The sequence below is a fragment of the Bombina bombina genome, chromosome 2 (assembly GCF_027579735.1).
Source record: "Bombina bombina isolate aBomBom1 chromosome 2, aBomBom1.pri, whole genome shotgun sequence".
NCBI lineage: Eukaryota > Metazoa > Chordata > Amphibia > Anura > Bombinatoridae > Bombina > Bombina bombina.
The window spans coordinates 1,085,576,705-1,085,583,427 of record NC_069500.1 but is presented as its reverse complement, the minus strand read 5'-3'; the positions used below and the strand labels follow the sequence as shown (position 1 = coordinate 1,085,583,427).

General features: G+C 40.1%; 1 pseudogene; it reads left to right on the top strand.

Annotated features, from left to right (window-relative positions):
- The first annotated feature begins 371 nt into the window (after positions 1–371).
- Positions 372–490, top strand: LOC128651051 (uncharacterized; annotated as a pseudogene).
- The last annotated feature ends 6,233 nt before the right edge of the window (positions 491–6,723 follow it).

Below are 6,723 nucleotides of genomic sequence, written 5' to 3'. Positions count from 1 at the left end.
CTATGGCATCACATGCAGTGCCCTGCGGTTCCTCGCTATCTCCTGGAAGAGTTATTTGAATGCAGAATTTTTCTGCTCAGATATCTTCTGGGTATCTGTGGCATTGTCTGCTTTTCCTATTCTAAAGGTAAATTGCAAAAGGAATATTAGAGATTCAGATAGGAAGGCTTCTGTTCCACCTACGGCTACCCAGATGGCCCATCCTCATAGGTCTGATGAGGAGGATACGTCGGTAATCTCTGAGAGTAATATCTCAGATTTGGACAGTATAATTCCTTCATCTGATGCTGAAGTGTGAACCTTCAAATTTAAGCCGGGGCACCTTTGTTTATTGTTAAAGGAGGTTTTGGCTAGTTTGGACAGCTCCGATAGTCTACGGCTATGCTGCCCTGAATGCACCCGATCCTGCATGATCTCGGAAGTTTAGCAGGGCCAGGCCTGGTCAGTACCTGGATGAGAGACCACCTAGGAACACCAGGTGTGGTAGTTTACGCCTGACGGTGTCAACACTAAAGAATCTAGTAAATTATAAATACTAGGAGTCCACTGTGGAAGTTTTCCTGTCCCAGACCGTGCTAGGAGATTTTTTCACTGCAATGGGAGAATTCAGGGATTCCTTCTTCCCCGTCTCCTGTCTTTAAGAGAATTTTCCTGTCGCTGTTTCCATTAAATATTATGGTGCATGGTGCATAAAGTAGAAGAGGCCTTTTCTACTCTGGCTAAGAGAACTACGATCCCTAGAGAGAATAGCTGCTCATTAAAGGATCAATAGCCTAAGCTGGAAGTTTGTATTGCCATTGTGTCAAGTGCAGCATCTTATTGGTGCAACGTCTTGTCTGATTCCATTTTGGCCGAGACACCTTTGGAAGAGATCCAGTTCCAATTCTTTTCTTCTAATGCTACCATGCATATTAAGACGGGAGCCAAGATATCTGGCTTCGCTGTGCTAGCCCGCGGGGCGTTGTGGCTATATTCTTGGTCAGTAGATTTTTCCTATGAGTCCAAACTCCTGATTTTACGGGTGAAAAGGGTCTTTTCTACGAAGAAAAAAGGAGAGCTAAAGCGCTATAGGAAAAAAAGTCCTGCTACACTCTGATTTTCCCCTCAAAGAAAAACAAAAGATATTAAATACAAAAGAAAGAGTGAGCGCTAAAAGCACGGACCCAATATATAAATAATAAATGAAAAACCTGTGTAGGAAATAAATCATAGATCAGAGCCTATATAGGGGAGTGTAAAATAATATAAAATGTGAAATTAAAATGAATAAATAAAATAATACAGATAACAGGTGACAAAAGAATCCAAATAAATACAATTTAATAACACAATATTAAAACATATAAGGGACATCTCCCTTGTGCATAAAATAGCTCCTTATAACAATATAAAGTGGCGTATCTAAGAAATGCTAAATAGCAATAAAAGACAATGATGTCGAGGGCTACGGTATTTCCAATCCACGGTGGAAATGTAAAAAGTCACAAAGAGAGTACCTGTTATCGTAAGATGTGAAAACATCTATGATCCTAGGAATAAGTGAAAAGATTTACCTTGTGTAGATCAGTCTTACGGCTAGCACACAGCTGATGGCGTTACCGACCTGGGCCTGGATGCGGCCTTTTATGCTGGACTAGCGTGATGCCTCTGACGTCACTCAGAGAGAGCGTGAAAATCGCTAGAAGTAGCGGTATTAGATGTATACTGTAGCGACAAACAATAACTGGCTCACAGGTGACAAATGAATAGCTGGCAAATAAGATGGATACTATGTATCACAAGGATCCTGAGTTTGCAAATGGGTAAAATGTATCTCTGATACGTATATTCTTTTCCTTAACACAAGGATCTGTGGGTCAGTGTGAAAAAACATGGCGGTCACAATTAGTGACTAGGTGCACTGAGCAAATGATCCCAGTGGTCAGACTTACTTGCCACACTTGGCGGTCACTCCTGGTGACTGGATGGTTCTTTGCGGTCACTAGGGGTGATTTCAATGTAACAAGCCATTGGTTCCATTCTTCCTTTGGTCCAAAAGGGTCAGTTCTTGAGATTTGCCTTTCTGTTAAACTTGTTCAATTTGTGGCTTTTCCCTTTGGGCTTGCCAGGGCTTCCTGTGGGGGCTATTTTGGCAGTGATGACGGTCACCCTTACTGGACGACATAAGGGTTCAGGCGCCATCTTTTCCACAAGTAAGATCTCATACAGAGATCTTGTTGTCTTTTCTTCGTTTCCACAGATGGGACATGAATCAGAAAATGAGTTCCTTGTTCCTGTTACAGGAGTAGTTTTCTTAGGGACCATAATAGTTTCCCAAATTCTAAAAAAAAGGTCAGAAAATCAATGATTGTTTCCTCCTTCCTCTCTCCGCAGTTTACTGTTCTGCCTTCAGTGGCTCAATGTTTGGAAGTAACTGGTTTGATGGTCGCTTCATTGAACTTCATTCCCTTTGCTCAATTCCATCTGAGAATTCTGCTGTTAGGCGTGATCAGATAGTGGAACGGGGATCTTGTGGATATGTCTCGGAGGATAGATCTAGATCTGTCTTCATGGGATTTTCATCCGTGGTGGTTTGTTCAGAAGCTTCTATCTCAGGGCACATGCTTCTGGAGACCTTCTTGGGTATTAGTGACCATGGACGCCAGCCTGTTGGACTGGGGACTATGGATATGGAAGGAGTCTACTCTCCTCATAACTATCTAGGAGTTGAGAGTGATCTACAATACTCTGATGGCTTGGCCTCAGTTGTCTTTGGCCCGGTTTTTCAGGTTTTGGGTTATCAATCACCTGAAAGAAACCTGGAGTTACTTAGCCATGATAGACATGGCGTGGATTGTTCAGCGAGCGGATGCTCACAGTTGCTGTCTAGCTGTCATCCACATTCCAGGAGTGGATACTGGGAGCAGACTTCTTGAGCAGTTAGACATTTCTTCCCGGGAAGTGGGCGCTCTTCCAGGAGGTGTTCTCCAGGTTAACCCTCAAATGGTGGGTGCTGGATTTAGATTAGATGGCAGTACGCAAACCTCCAAGGTACGTTTTAAGGTCAAGAGATCTGCAGGTTGCCCTGATAGATACTCTGGCGGTTCCTTGGGACCTCAGTCTGACATACCTGTTTCCTCAGTTTGCTCTTCTTCAACGAGTTTTTGATTGTATAAAATGAGAGAGAGCATGGATAATTTCAATAGTTCCTGCATGTTCTCACAGGATCTGGTATGCAGACCTTGTGGAGTTGTCATATCTCCCACATTGGATGTTGTCCCTGAGGAAGGACCTTTTATTTCAGGGTCCATTCCTTCATTCTATTTCGTTTCTCTGAAGCTGGAAATGTAACGCTTAGTTCTGTATAAGCGTGTTTTTTTCTGAATCCGTCATTGAGACCATGCTTTGGGATTGCAAGCCGGTTCTGGTAACTTTTAGTGGCAATATGCTCTCCGCATTCAGCATTGCACTAGCATCTCTTGTGAACTGGTGGTGCAATGCCACCCTCTGCAAAATCACGGCCAATCGCTGCTACAGGGGGTGTCAATCAACCTGATCATATTCGATCGGGTTGATTTCTCGCAATGTTTGTCCACCTCCTCAGAGCAGGCGGACAGGTTATGGAGTAGCGATCTTTAGACCACTGCTTCATAACTGGTGTTTCTGGCGAGTCTGAAGGCTCACCAGAAACACGGCCCTTCAAGCTCCATATGGAGCTTGATAAATGGGCCCCTATGGAGTATTTTGATAAAGCCCTGCATGGGTGAAATGCATAGAAATACTCCAGGATTAAAGAAGGGTAAAACCCTCTAATGCAAACCACTCATTTATGCTGCACTCCTGCTCTTTTTGGACTCTATAGTTCTTCAGCTTAAGAGACCCAACATTAAGATTGAGGAGTACACGACAATAAAGGTGGATATCGGAGAAACAGGTGGACACAAAAAAATTTTCCCACTGCACATGGGAAACAGATTCGTCATAGCCATACACTGAGAAGGCTTTGCACAAAATAATACTTTAATAACTACTCTAGCATTATTGGATAGTTATTGGATAGTTATCAGTATTTATGCTGTAGATCGGAGTGCAAAAGAAACCGCTAGCGTTAGCAAGGAGATTAACAACTGACAGGGGGAACCCGTCTACCAATCAAATGAGAGGTGTGTCGTCTGTGAGGTGAATAGAGTAACGCTTATTCAAAGTTCACAAGCCGACAGGCTGTTCTAGAAGACGGACAGAGGTGTTCATATCGTCATCCTCCAATAGCGTCTGACCGCCTTGGGATCTATCACACTGAGTGGACACTAATTAAAAAGTAAGGTACCTTACCATTTTGTCACATTGAGAGAATGCGGTTACATAAACTGGACTTTTATTGCAAACAAGGGAGACGTCCCTGTATTTTTTATTTATACCCTATCGGCATTATATGTTTTTAGGATGTTAGCCATATTTAATAAATACTTTTATATTTAATTTTATCACATGGTGGCATTTTTCATTGCTTATGATTGTATATACTATTAACTTAGATTTCAACCCTAGCTAGTAAAAGCGCCAGCTCTTTTCCAATTCTGCTAATTGTTCTATTTTGTGGTTACTACTGGGGAGGAGTAAAGAAAATTTGATAATAGGAGTAAATTAGAAAGTTGCTTAAAATTTCATGCTCCATCTAAATCACGAAAGACAAAATTTGAGTTCAGTGTCCCTTTAATATAGTACTTGGAAACAAAAATAGTGTTATTGTATGTCTAATTTGCATATCTTACACAGAGTTCCCTGGTGCATTGGTAACAATGTATACAGAGTACTTCTAGGCAAAGGCAATCGGGAATACTTGCTTAGTTTTGCTAATTTTCTATACAATAATTCTATGTTGCTTACTTTTATGAAATTGAGGATTTTAATGTCATACTTTTATCTCTTTCTCTCTCTGTATATATATATATATATATATATATATATATATATATATATATACACACAAACACACACACCTTCATTACTGTGACTCAAATATTTTATTTTCATTTTTGATGACAGGCTCAATCATCTTCGGCATGAAGGATACCAGTGTTGCACAAATTACTGGAGAGGTGTTCTGCCATTCTTCAGAGACAATTTTATTCAGGGGTTGCTCGACGGGTTGTGTTGCTCTAGCTTTCTATTTAAAATACCCTAAAGGTGTTCTATTTGATTCAAGTCAGGGGACATACTTGACCAGGTCATAGTTTTCACTTTTTTTCTTCCCTAGAAACTATTTTGTGATTTTGGCAACGTGCTTTGAATTGTTATCATGTTGGAATATTCCTCTTCTGCCAAGCTTCTGGAGACTGGGAGTCATCTTGTCAGCCAGTATTTTGGTATATCCACAAACATTCACCTATAATGCCATCTGCCAACCCCCTTTTGCACTTATGCAGCCCCAAATCAATACAGCCTCACCGCCAAGGTTTGCCAGAAACAAGAGTTAAGAAGCCGCGGTCCTAAGACTGCTGCTCCTTAACTCATCCGCTACCTCTGAGGCAGCGGACTGCAACCATCCTGATCGTATACCACACCCCCTGCTAGCGGACGATTCAAGAGGCGGCATTACGCAAGCATTTCACTGAGCTGGATTCCATCTGAGCTGAACAAATTTATCTTGGTCTCATCTGACCAAAAAAATTTCTCCCAATGTTCATCAGACTTCTTCCAGCTGTTTAGCAAGGTTTAATCTTGAAGTTTTTTGCCAAAGAGCAAGCAAGGGTTTTTCTTGGACTCCACCCATAGAGGTTACCATTATGCAATGTTCTTTGCACTTTAGTTTGGCTGCACTGTGTCTCTTGGGAATGTTACGCTGAATGGTTGTCTGTTTCCTCATTCTGGCTCTAATCCCTTCAATCACCTAAAAAAACAGAGGGCCCGGAATAGCGGGATACTGTTAAACAAAATGAGGAACTAAATAGAATATACTAACAGTGTTCAAAATGAATAAACTTATTTTATTTAAAAGGCTTCAGAGAAACAACATCCAAAAATACAGCTTGTGTAGATTTATTGAAATAGTTTAAAAAAGAACTTTTAACCCTTTAAGGACACAGCTTTCTGTTTGCTCAATTGTTTTATGACGGAAAAATTCCGTCATATGTACTTAAGAGGTTAAAACTATTTTCAATAAATCTAACCAAGCTGTATTTTGAGAACCAGAGGAGTGTTATGGTGATCAGACATTTCGACTTAGTATCGATGAGCTAAGGGAAGGCTAAAGGGCTACTGAGATGCATTATGTTTGTTGTATTTTCATTACTAGTGCGATGAGGTTGTTTAAGGATTTTGTTTTTAATTATTATTAATACAGAGGTGGGTGTATACTGTGTTGGCATATGTTCTTTGTACACGCTGAGTGTTTATTGGGGGGGAGTGTTCTCTGGGATATGTTTTTCAGAAACGTCACATAATAAAATATGGACTGATACTGCTGGCTTAACACCAGTAAATTGTAATTATGGGATTGTTTATATATATATATATATATATATATAATAACATTTTCTTCAAAGTGAACAATGCTATTTGAAGTATTTCTATTAAAAAAAAGAAAAGTATTCACTTTGTTTTAAAGCGATATGGTATATGTCAAGAGTAGGGCTCAAAGGTATACAGTATATATATATATATATATATATATATATATATATATATATATATATATATATATAAAAAAAATTATATGCATGGGTATTTGTATGTGTATGTGTA